The sequence below is a fragment of the Hyaena hyaena genome, unplaced genomic scaffold, assembly GCF_003009895.1.
Source record: "Hyaena hyaena isolate Hyena2069 unplaced genomic scaffold, ASM300989v1 scaffold_621, whole genome shotgun sequence".
NCBI lineage: Eukaryota > Metazoa > Chordata > Mammalia > Carnivora > Hyaenidae > Hyaena > Hyaena hyaena.
Genome location: NW_024081249.1, coordinates 963419 through 977171, shown reverse-complemented (window position 1 = coordinate 977171; position 13753 = coordinate 963419).

Sequence of the window (13753 nt, the reverse complement as noted above, 5' to 3'; positions counted from 1 at the left end):
CAAATATCATAAGTTTGCACGTATAGGAGGATTAGGAGGAACTTAACAGAGGACCAAGGGGGAGAAGAAGGGGGGAAATGGTGGGGGAAAGGGAGAGAGGCAAACCATGAGAGACTCTTGAATGCTGACAAAAACTGAGAACTGATGGATGTAGGGGGGAGGGGGGATGGGCATGGAGGAGGGCACTCTTGGGGATGAGCACTGGGTGTTATGTGGAATCTAATTTGACAATAAACTATTTGTAAAAAAAAAAAAAAAAAAAAAAAGATCTGTGTGAAGAAAATGAATCCAGAGAGGAAGAATTCATAGAAAAATAATGGCTGAGATGGAAGGTGATAGTTACATTTGTCAAATAACCTTCAAGGTTAGACCAACTGTTAACCATTCATTCAACACAGTTACATACTATGTTGAATAGACTAGTAAATGCAGATAAACAGCACTATCAATATGCAAAGACACTGTGGAACTTATCCTAGAAAGTGGCTGATAAAATGAAGCAAAATGAGAAGACAGACTTTTAAAGTATAAGGGAGACCAAAAAGTGTTTGAATCCATATGACTTCCTCTAGGAACATGAGCGGCCAAAAAAGTCACTAACTTTATTCTGTGGTACAAGTTCTAAAAGTGAGCATTGATCATGGTTTTTAAATTTTCAAAAGTAGAACCATTGGAAGTCAAAGTAACTATTCTAATCTCTCTAATAATGGACATACCTCCTTATAATCATCACTTCACTAGTCAATCATAACAGCGGCACTGAAATATGGCTCCAAGTTTATATAATACAGCATAAATTTAAAACGAACATAAAAGAAGGCATTAAGAAAAAGGAAGACAAAGCAATTATACCAGGAAAAAGAATTTATTTGGTTAAAACGTAATCAAATAATCCTTGCTGAATATTTACTATAGGTGAAAGCTACATTTTCACTTAAGAGTATCATTTTGCTTATTCCTCCTACTAACACTATAAAAGAAAAGATATTTGTGCTATCTTGAAGATTAAGAAATTGAGCCATAGAGATATTTTTCCATGGTTACACAGCTAGAAAGTTAGGTAATAAGCATTAATACTGACTCCAAATCCTAAGTTCTTTCAATATAATAATTTACTGCTAATGTAACAGGTTTCTTATAGAAACAGTAGATTCAACAATTATGAAATTGGTGCCCAATCCAACTTTGACTCAGGTCACGATCTCGTGGTTCATGACACTAAGCCCCACATCACGCTCTGCTCTGACAGCTCATAGCTGGGAGCCTGCTTTAGATTCTGTGTCTCCCTTTCTCTCTCTCTGCCCCTCCTCCACGTGTGCTTGCTCTCTCTCAGAAATAAATAAAACATTTTAAAAAATGAAATGGTTGGGGTGCCTGGGTGGCTCAGTCGGTTGAGCGTCTGACTTTCGCTTAGGTCATGATCTCACGGTTCGTGGGTTCGAGCCCCGCGTCGGGCTCTGTGCTGACAGCCAGCTCAGAGCCTGGAGCCTGTTTCAGTCTGTGACTCCCTCTCTCTCTGACCCTCCCCTGCTCACGCTGTCTCTCTCTCTCTCTCTCCTACAAATAAATAAAAAAACATTAAAAAAAAATGAAATGGTTGCCCAAAGTCACAGACACTAGACTGTATTTACAGCAAATGCTGTTTGATCTAGCAACTTTAGAGAACATGAAAAATATGGCTATTTTAGGGATAAAGAAAAGACTAAAATGGGGGTAAGTTACTACCTTTACTGAACACTTTCCATGAAGCAAGGAAAAATAATCACCACAAACCATCAATGTCTGAACAAATGGGAAAATAAAACAGATTATAAACAATTACTAGGTAACATAAGGGTCGAATTACCCTAAGCCAACATGAAAAAGTACCCAACATATAATTTAAAAAAGGAGAAATATCGGGGTGCCTGGGTGATTCAGTCAGTTGGGCATCCGAATTCAGCTCAGGTCATGATCTCATGGTTCATGGGTTCCAGCCTTGCTTTGGGCTTTGTGTTGACAGCTAGCCCAGAGCCTGGAGCCTGTCTTCAGATTCTGTGTCTCCCTCTCTCTCCGACCCTCCCCTGCTCATGCTGTCTCTATCTCTCTCTCAAAAAATAAATAAAACATTAAAATTTTTAAAAAGAGAAAAGAGAAATCTATTTTCACTACAGAAGCCAATGATGCCTGTTTAAAACACTTCTCATTTTCTAAGGTTTCAATCATACTCTTTTCTTACTTAAAAACAATTTGGACATTTTTAAGGACAACAATGTAGTGCTCAAAAGAAACTGAAAGGCTAGAACAGAAAAGAGTTCTTATTCTCTTCTTCTGTTCTAGTTCTCCACAGTATCTTAGTTTGGTACCATTTTTTTCCCACCTCACTTCAGTACATCACTCTGGCAAATGATGAGGAAGCCAGATAAATGAATACAAAAAAATTTTTTAAGCTTGAAAGTTTTCCATTACAAGAAAAGAGCTAAATTAAAACTTTAGAGTTAAACTTAACCAAAGGGAAATTCATAAACATGCTTAATGTATGACAGGAAAATGCTTCAATATTTTTAATAACAAAGTAACTATCACTTTCCTTGGAGATTAATCATGTTATCCACCCATAGAAATGAACTTAAAAAATGAGACACAGTGAAAAAGACAACCCCAAAGCCAAAAAAATTCTATTTTGAACACTCACATAATTTGTACATAAGATATAATTGTAAAAGTTTACACGATTTATAAAAGTCTCCTTTCAATAAGTCTGAATTGTGACTGATACATATTAAAAAAAATACACTGGAAATCAGCCCAATTGTCTGTCCGGCTTTGAGAACAAAAGAACTGATACTATGTGGATGTTGAACATGAAGTGTATGGTACAAGATCAATGAACCTCAAAAACACTGTGCTAAAGAAAAAAAAAAACAGATTCAAAAGGCCATACATTGGACAATTTAATTTCTATGAAATGTCCAGAAAGTGTAAACCTATAAAAACAGAAGGTAGATTAGTGGTGGCCTGGGCTGGGAGTGGGAACAGAGAGACCACAAATGGACAGGAGATTTCTTCTGGGGAAGATGGAAATGTTCTAAAATTCGATTATGATGAAAGTTGCACAACTCTGTAAATTTACTAAAAATCATGGAATTATACACTTTAACAGAGTGAGTGTTATGGTATGTAATTTATACCTCAATAAAACTGTTACAAAATTTTTTTTTAATTACAATCCTACCAAATACCAGTTTAAAATCTGAAAGGGTTCTTTTCCTATTTTTAATGTGAAACATTAATATTTCAACAAGAATTCTCTCCTGTCATTTCTCATGAGCCAAAGAATACAAGAGAATGGTATTTATATTTCATTTCCCTCTGAAACTCTCCCTATACAAATTAAGATAAATCTCAATGGAAACCATGAGCCTCTGAAACCACCAGCTCTACTTCTTTTCTATATCACTAATAAAAGCCTACAAAAGGGTCAAATTTAGGGATGGATCAAACTCTAGTCTAGGAGGATATTTAGTATTATGCAGGTCTGACCACATTCAGAATACATTATGTTGAAAAAAATATAATTGCTCTCTCTTAAAGTACTTTATATTTTGGAATATAAGTACTCCAAAAAATATTATTTTTGAGACTGCTATTCAAAAAGTTACTTTCTTAAGTTTTCAAAATTAGTAGTAATGTTTCCTGGACCTGAAAAGGGCTTTTTAATGTCTCATTTTTATATTATAGGCCACATCAGGTTGGGTTAGTCATGCTCATTAATGAGAAATCTCCTGGATTTAATAGAGCAGACAGAAAGTCAATTTGAGTAGAAATAGGTTTGATAGTAATAGAAAAGTCTCATCTTTCCTTTGTTGTTTTAGGAGATATACAGATACTACTCCTAACAGCCAAACTAGTTTACCCAAAGACATTGTGCTTTTTACAAGAAACAATCCCAAACAGAAGTAACTGTCTTCTATCTTGAGGGAAGAATTAATTTCTTTGAATTAATACAAATATAGTTGCTCTGTAACTGTAATATATGCATACACTACTAAATAAAAAATGTAACAGCAGTCATTAAATTTACCATTCATTTAGTTGATAGGTAGAAGAATAATAAGAAATAACACAGAAAAAAGAATAAACCACAACCAAAGGTGAGGCAAACATTACCAAGAGGTAATGGTCGGTGGGTTGAGAAGAGGCTTTGAATGTTAGCAGGGATTTGCTTTGAGTTGAAGCCGCTGAATATCACTTGACCTTTATCATATTCTTTACTGAAAAATATTTGCTTCCTTTTTAAATACAAACTTTCTTCCTACACTACAGTTCCACTTGAAGTAATTGCTCTCCAAGCCTACTGGACAACTGACTCCCTAAGATTTCTTTCCATTGACATCCTGGATTAGGTTCACTGCTTCTTTAGACTTTATAGTTCTCTTTCTTGAACTGTTTCTCTTCAGATAGAACTCATGTTCAACATAATTTTATAAATAACAGGTAATTAAGAGGTAAACTTGATAAGCTCTTTCTAACCCAGGAAATATTTCTAGGTGCCTCATACTTAATTAATAGTTTCGCATTAAACTTCAATCATTTCCTCTCAGGACTGTCCAGGGCTGCTTTGTGGTCATCTAGCACCCAGGTTGCTGGATGAGCCATCTGGCACCACTCTGATTGCCCCTCCTTTGTAGATAGCCTGTTTTTCCTCACAATCTTCTTGTTTTCTTTGGTGTTTTACAAATTTACTAAGCTATAACTCATCAGACTTTCATAAACACTGCTTTCCATTCTGAAGGCTTATGTCATCTTTCAGAGCCTCAAGACTTTTATTTTTATTTAATTTCTTCTGTTCTCTTCCTCTGAAGACCTCACTAGATAGATATAATGAACCATTCCTGTTGGTTTTTATGTGCCTCATAATTTTTGAACTCCTATTTTATGTTTTTGGCTTTTAGCTCATATTTTAGGATGGTCCCTTAATGTTTTTCCTCCAGCACTTCTATCAAAAAATCGTTTTTAATGTAGAAACTAATTTGACAATAAACTATTTGTAAAAAAAAAACACTTAAATTATAAAACAATATGACTATTCCAACATAAAAAAAAAACAAAACAAAAAAAATCGTTTTTATTTCAACAAGCATATTTAAAAGTTTTTCAATTTCTCTTTGTTTTCTAATTGCCCTCTTTTATAGCAGAATTTTCAGTATTTAAGAATATCATATCGGGGGGGCACCTGGGTGGCTCAGGTGGTTGAGCGTCCGACATCGGCTCAGGTCATGATCTCACAGTTCGTTGGTTCGAGCCCTGCATCGGGCTCTGTGCTCACAGCTCAGAGCCTGGAGCCTGCTTCAGATTCTGTGTCTCTCTCTTTCTCTGCTCCTCTGCCACTCATGCTCTCTCTCTCAAAAATAAATAAACATTAAAATTTTTTAATAAAAGAATAATATCATACCAATCCAAGTTCGAGAAATGAGTTACAACTTTTTAAATTATCCTATTTCCTGGATTATCCTAATAGTTACATTTGTTGGACTCTCTTTTTTCTGTCATTGGCTTGCTGAAAAGGTTGGAAAGATTTTTGATTGCCTGTTAATATATATGAGTATGACTAAATTAATTATCAGTTACATCTCTTCCAGGATATAGTTCAATGTTTTACCACAAGTCTTTCTGCTGCATGGAAAAACTGACTCTAAGTTCTGTGATTGTAGCCAGAGTATTGCCACTGGGGTATTCAGATGAATAAATGAGATGGAGCAAACCAACTGGATATGTTCTCCATGCTAACATACGGAGGATTCCACCTTGTAGTGAAAATATTCAAACCAGGAAACTTCAGCCTCCATAGACAGATAGCTCAACTGCTGTAGTAGAGAGCAGTTCTGAGCTGTGGCTGCAACGCAGGGAGGTTGAGGTATGCAATTATGTGCTCCAGCAGGAGTTACTCTGTGGCAGGAGGAAAGGAGAGTGGGCAGTAAATAAAGGATCTGGCTCACCTTTCAGCATAGAGTCCATTAATTCACTACCTTGTGAAGTGCCCCCAGCACAATCTTGCGCTTGTACTTACTGAATTGGAGCCTGTCCAGGACTCCTCAGAAAGGCTACTCCATTAGCTATATAGACTTTTGCTGGACATACAAAAGTAGTTCTGGGCAGATACGTTCTGTTTTATGTTTTATCCATTGTTTTTAGTTCCAGTTTACCAGAAATTCAAGTCTATAGTCCACTGGTCCCAGCGCCACTCCATTCTCATAACCACACCTTATTGTTTGCATTTATTTTTTCAATTTATCCCTTTATACACACACACACACACACGCACACACACACACACACATACACACACTAAAATTTTACTTCAATATCCACCATATTAAATTATATATTCAAATATATTGAATCCTAAGATTTGGGGGAGCTTTTTATTTCTCTTTATTTCTTTTTGTTTCTTTTGTAGTTTTTTGTCAAGTTGGTTTCCATATAGCACCAGTACTCATCCCAACAAGTGCCCTCCTCCATGCCCATCACCGCCCTTCCCCTCTCCCCAACCCCCATCACCCCTCAGTTTGTTCTTAGTATTCAAGAGTCTCTCATGGTTTGCCTCCCTCCTTCTCCTCAACTATTTTTCCCCTTCTCTTCCCCCACGGTCCTCTGTTAAGTTTCTCCTGTTCCACTTATAAGTGAAAACATAAGTCTTTCTCTGCCTGTCTTATTTCACTCAGCATAACACCCCCGAGTTCCATCCACGTTGCTACAAATGGCCAGATTTCATTCTTTCTCACTGCCAGGTAGTATTCCATTGTATAGATAAACCACATCTTCCTGATCCATTCTTCAGTTGATGGACATTTAGGCTCTTTCCATGATTTGGCTATTGTTGAGAGTGCTGCTATGAACATTGGGGGACATGTGTCCCTATACATCAGCACTCCTGTATCCCTTGGGTAAATTCCTAACTGTGCTATTGCTAGATCACAGGGGAGTTCTATTGTTTGAGGAACCTCCCCACTGTTTTCCAGAGCAGCTGCACCAGTTTACATTCCCACCAACAGTGTAGGAGGGTGCCTGTTTCTCCACATCCTCGCCAGCATCTGTAGTTTCCTGATTTGTTCATTTTAGCCACTCTGACTGGTGTGAGGTGGTATCTCAGTGTAGTTTTGATTTGTATTTCCCTGATGATGAGAGATGCTGAGCATCATTTCATGTGTCTGTTGGCCATCTGGATATCCTCTTTGGAGAAGTGTCTGTTCATGTTTTCTGCCCATTTCTTCACTGGATTATTTGGTTTTTGGGCATGGAGTTTGGGGAGTTCCTTATATATTTTGGATACTAGCCCTTTATCCCATATGTCATTTGCAACTATCTTCTCCCATTCTGTCGGTTGCCTTTTAGTTTTGTTGATTGTTTCCTTTGCTGTGTAGAAGCTTTTTGTCTTTTATAAATTTTTTTATAGTTTATTTATTTTTGAGACAGAGAGAGACAGAGCATGAGTGGGAGAGAGGCAGAGAGAGAGACACACACAGAATCCAAATCAGGCTCCAGGCTCTGAGCTGTGAGCAGAGAACCCGACATGGGGCTCGAACCCATGAACCATGAGATCGTGACCTGAGCTGAAGTCGAACGCTCAACTGACTGAGCCACCCAGGCACCCCCAGAAGCTTTTTGTCTTGGTGAGCTTTCTTTTTTACTATAACCTAAGAAGTAAACACCTAACTCAGAAAATACTTTTTAAAGTTTATTTCTGTATTTTGAGAGAATTCCAGCAAAGAGGGTCAAAGAGAGAATTCCAAGCACTGACAGTGAGAAGACCCACTGAGGGATCAAACCCACAAAATGCAAGCTTATAACCTGAGCCAAAACCAAGACTCAGATGCTCAAATGACTGAACCACCCAGGTGCCCATACCCCAGGAAAGATTTTAAAGAAGGCATAATTTTAAGTAGAACTTGTATCAGGTGTTTATTTATTTATATTCTTTTTATTCTGCTATGTTCCAAAGATGTTATAGTATATTTAATACAAAATAAAATGAAATTTAAAAAAGGAAAAGGTAAGAAAATTCAGATGAAGTGAGGATCACTGGTGAGCAGATAGAATAAGACTAGATGAATAAGACAAGATGAAGATAGAAATAAGTTAAGAACATCAAATGCATTCTTTAAGATGGAAACCAAATTTAACAAAAAGTTTTCTAGCAAACAACACAAATAAATACTGTCCATTACAGATATCACTGTTTTCACAAGATAAAAATAAAGCAGCTAAGAAAATATATTTCTGATATATTTTTATTATAAGCAATGTAGTGAATAGCCTCAATACTAAATATAACAATAATTTTCATAGAGGAAAGGCTCAGAAAGGCTCATGAAAAGAAGCAATTAACCACGTGCTTGGGAAAGTGATGAAGGCTGCCCTATTAGAAATAAGATGGTGATTCTAGAGAAACTCTGATATGCTCTTCCATTTATCACCTTATGTTTTCTCTATAAAGAATTATATAATATTAGAATCAATGAGGCTCTCTAGTCCTACTCTCTATTATTACATTTGAATAAGTAATTAATCACTTCTAATTGACACTTGCAGTATTGAGAAATTTATTATTTTCCAAGGTAATCTGTCCCACTTCTTGATGATTCTACTTATTAAGTACTTATTCCTTATGTTGAATCAGTGTAGGCTCCCTCCTTCTGGTACTATACCTGGTTTCTGGAGTCACATAAATAAGCCTCACTGTTTTCCATGTGATAGATAGCAAGCACACTGAATTCTTGTAGGAAGCTAGCTTGGTACCCTGCCTCTCCACGCTACATAGTTTCAGATCTCCTGTAAAGAAACTCTGAGGAAATTTATTATGTGCAAATGTTCATCTTCTCTGAGTCAGCTAATACAATAAAAGAAAATTGGGGTCAAGAGAAAAGGAAAATATGACATCAGTAAATAAGAGAGAGAGCCAATGTGCATTTTATAAAATAGACTTATAAATATCAGATTCCTGAAAGCCTAAATTTTTGCGTCTTCACTGATAAGAGGATATTTTTAGTGAATAAAACATAGAATGCCCAAATATCCTTATTATTATAAGTAGCAGTTATTTTGAATTATTGTTTTTAAAATTTTTTAACGTTTATTTATTTGAGAGAGACAGAGACAGTGCAAGCGGGGGAGGGGCAGAGAGAGGGGAGACACAGAATCTGAAGCAGGCTCCAGGCTCTGAGTTATCAGCACAGAGCCTGATGTAGGACTCAAACCCACGAACTACGAGATCATGACCTGAGCCAAAGTCGGACTCTCAACGCACTGAGCCATCCATGCGCCCCTATTCTGAATTATTTTAAAAGTAAATTATTGTGTAATCATATGGTATTTCTGTTTTTAATGTTTTGAGGAATCTCCATACTGTTTTCTGCAGTGGCTGCACCAATATACCTTCCTATCAACCGTGTACAAGGGTTCCTTTCCTCTACATCCTCACCAATACCTGTTATTTCTTGTCTTTTTTTTAGCCATTCTGACAGGTGGAGGTTGGTAGCTCATTGTGATTTTATTTCCATTTCCCTGATGATTTGTGACGTGTATTTTTTCATGTGTTTTTCATTTTTCGTATATTTATAGGCTCTATTCTGTTCTATTGATCTAAGTTTATTTTTGTGCCAGTTCTATAGTGTTTTGATTACTACACCTTTGTAGTCTATTTTGAAATCTGTAATTGTTATACTTTCAACTTTGTTTTTATTTCTCAAAATAGCTTTGTCTATTTACGGTCTTTTGTGTTCCAAGAAAATAAAAACACTAATTCAAAAAGATATATACACCCCTGTGTTTATTGCAGCATTATTTATAATAGCCAAGATATAGATGCAGTCTAAGTGTCTATCAACAGATGACACTGTTGTGATCATAAAACACATAAAAAATGTGTTCATAAAAAGATCATAAAAAATGATGAAATTGTGCCATTTGCAACAATATAGACAGACCTAGAGGGTATTATTTGAAATACGTTAGAATGAGAAAGACAAATACCCTATGATTTCATTCATATGGGGAATCTAGAAAAACAAGTGAATAAACAAACAAAAAGAATAATCAGACCTATAAATACAGAGAACAAACTCCTGGTTACCATAAGATAGGAGGGGATGGGGATGGGCAAAATGGGTAAAAGGGAATGGGAGATACAGACTTCCAGTAATAGAATGAATAAGTCATGGGAATAAAAGAGCGAATGGAATATTGTCAATGATATAAAAGTGTTGCATGGTGACAGATGGTAGCTACACTTGTGGTGAGCATAGCATAATGTATAAACTTATAAAATCCCTATGTTGTATACCCAAAACTAATGTAATATTGCCTGTTAACTATACTCAAAAAATTTTTATTAAAGATATTCGAACTCCCAAAAAAAGTGAATTATTAAAGAATCCATTTCTTCTTTATTTTATGAAAAGTTAGTAGGAGTAATTTAGTACTAAATATTTTTAAAAGAAAAGGGCAAAGCATTTATTTAAAGTTTTTCTAAATTAGGATCAATTTTTGAGTGGATGAGGAATGGCTAAACTATTGTTGAACTCTACTTTTAAGATATATTTGTTCCTATATAGAAAGTATATTCTTTTAATCCAAAATAAAATTCTCTTATTTGAATAAAAATGTTAATTGAACCACTATTTTAGGTTTTACTTACCAAAAAAAAACATGGTTTTTAGATACATATACCACCCCTACCACAAATCCAAGATATCAAATTTATTTCTACCTTTTTAGTCATATTTCATAATAATACACTGTATTTTTAAAAAGCTTAAATAGTATATACCATCAAAATATTCCAAGATGTACATGGGTGGCCTCATTCTCCCTCCAAACTCTGGGTTTTGGTGCTGGGCAAAGCAGGGAAACCAATGTACGATGATTATAGTTCTCCACCATTCACACTTTGAGCACACAATCTAAGGATCACATGATAAAGACTATCCTTTGGTCCTCACACCCTCCTCTATTCACCTTGTCTCTTGATGAATCACTGAGGCTTATAACATCCTTATCTAATTCTCTCTGGATTATGAAATAAGGGTACTATTTTAAAAACCCAAAAGAGGAATCAATGTGAATGCTATCGCGGAGAAAATTGGAAATTATTTAAAGTGTCAAGGAGCAGGGGCGCCTGGGTGGCTTAGTCGGTTAAGCGTCCGACTTTTGCTTAGGTCATGATCTCGCGGTTCGTGGGTTCGAGCCCCGCGTCGGGCTCTGTGCTGACTGCCAGCTCAGAGCCTGGAGCCTGTTTCAGTCTGTGACTCCCTCTCTCTCTGACCCTCCCCTGTTCACGCTGTCTCTCTCTATCCTAGAAATAAATAAAAATATTTTAAAGAATAAAAAATAAAAAAATAAAGTGTCAAGGAGCAGAGCCAAATTTAAGTGTCTATGATCCTTCACATTTACGAAAGCAACCAGAGATCCATGGCTTTCTTTTTTAATATAAAATTCTTTTCCTTATAGTAATACTCACCTAGACACTGACAAACAGAAGCATTCAGTGAAACACAAATTATCCCATCCTTTGATAATGAACAGATATTTGTGTCTGTCCAATTTGGAGTCACCCAGTTTCCCAGTTTCCCAAGACTATATACCTATAGTGTTATTTCCCTACTGTCCATGAAAAGGATGCCTTGGTTCATCTAATGAAGAGATGGGAAGAGATTAAACATGCTAAGGATAGGCATTCTGGAATGGAACTTGATGAGTCACTAACTCATTTTGAAATAAAAGGAGGGTGACTTTTGATTCTTATTCATTTTGTGTAAAGTAATAATTTTCCTTTTGACAATTCCCAATGGTATTTATCCTATTGAAATCTAACTTGTCCCCTCACCAATGACTTAGGAGATGCAAATGCTTAAAAAGACAAAATTTTGAGATGAAGGAAGATTTCACATTATTGACTCTTTAACAGGACTGTCGATTTTCCTTCTTCATTTCTCATATTTTGCTCTAGCTGTTCACTCATAGTTCCCAAATCAATGAAATTATAATGAAATTGATTTTCATTTGTAATTCTGAGGTTGTTCTGGAAGAAATCCTCCTATAACTTAAAAATAAAATTAACTGCTCTTAAGGGTATAACTGATGAAAACAGACTATTTCACAAATGGTACTTATACATAAAAGACATAATAGCTCATAAAGCCTGGGAAAAGAGTAATTTTTAATCTCATAGCATTGAACTATTCAGGGGACCCCATTCATCTCCCTGCCTTCTTTCTTGTTTTCTTTATTATATACCATCTGCCTAATTATTCAACTCCACTTTTTCTCCAAAAGCCCTGATGACATTGGTTGTTACTACTACCTCTTGGCTATGTTTAATAAACATAATAGATAAAAGATATAATAAAGGAGAAAATAAATTTGCATTTTCTCATTTGATCCCAACAAGAGAACTCTGAGGGTTGGAGGGAGGGAAAGAGGGACAGAGAGCATTATAATTACGCCCCTTTCACATGGAAAAGAAAGCACAAAGATCAAAAGACTTGCCCAGATAGAAAGCTGCTATCAGAACAGGACTAAACTCCTATCTTCTAAACGCTAGTTTAGCTCTCTTTCCACATCACTATGAGTCTCCTCTAAAAATTTCCAATATGGATAATATTCATTAGTAAATTTTTTATTCTTTGTCTCTTCATAAAGGAAAGGGAAACTCTGATTTGAATCAAAAGTATGAAGAATCTGAAGTGCTTTAGATAATTGGAGAGCACATACGTCTGCAAGTTTCCAAAATCAGATGTGTAAGAACAATATCTATAGGCAAGAGAAATCAATTAAAATCTACTGTCACTAGTGTTACTTAAATTTGTGCCAAATTATTTTTTTCTGCTCAGATAATTTTTTTTAATACTGGAGCTCCTGATATTTCAGTAGTTATGTTTCTATTTTTCATCCAAAACTGGTCTTTTCTAACACACCACCACCCAGTATTATTTATCTTTATGACCTACCTCATGACGGTGAGCATGCACCATGAACCGAACATAGGGATAAAGTTGTCTTCTATGTTCTACCTACAGCAACTACCACATTTGTAAAGCATACTTCACCTATGCAATATCATTCAATAATGCCAGGAGGAAACACGGTTTATTTGTACACATATGGCTTAATTTTGGTTCATTTCAAGCATTTGAAGTACACTTGACATTTCCTGTGCTTTAAAAAAAAATGATCAGCATGAGTAACCTTAAACTATGAAATGCTTGAAAATTTTAATCTGCAGCACCCACGTGGTGCCCGAGCTGGCACTGCCAATAAGCAGAGTCTCAAGCCCACAACATTAAATCTTTCTTCTTTTTATTATAATTCACAGCTTGATCATCCAGAGAAATGCGATTCACACATTATTATTCAGCACAATCTCATCAACTTTATCCTTTAGCAATGACCTTATGATAAGAAATTAAGCCCTTTGAAATAGCATTTGTAATTAATCCATTTCCATAAGATTAACATGTCAAATATCACAAAAATACATGTAACAGTCTTCTGAAGCCTAAAAATCCCTCGGTCACATTTCACTTAAAACCATAAAAAGTCTTGTCACAATGTATCAGCAGAATATAAACTTCTAGATGTCCCCCTGTGTTTTATGTTCATTCATTTATTCATTCTTCAGCAAATATTTATTAAAATGTCAATGTCCCAGGCACCACACTGTTAGTGTCTAAAGAAACAGAAATAAGGCCAAGTCCTGGTTCTGAGAACACTTGCA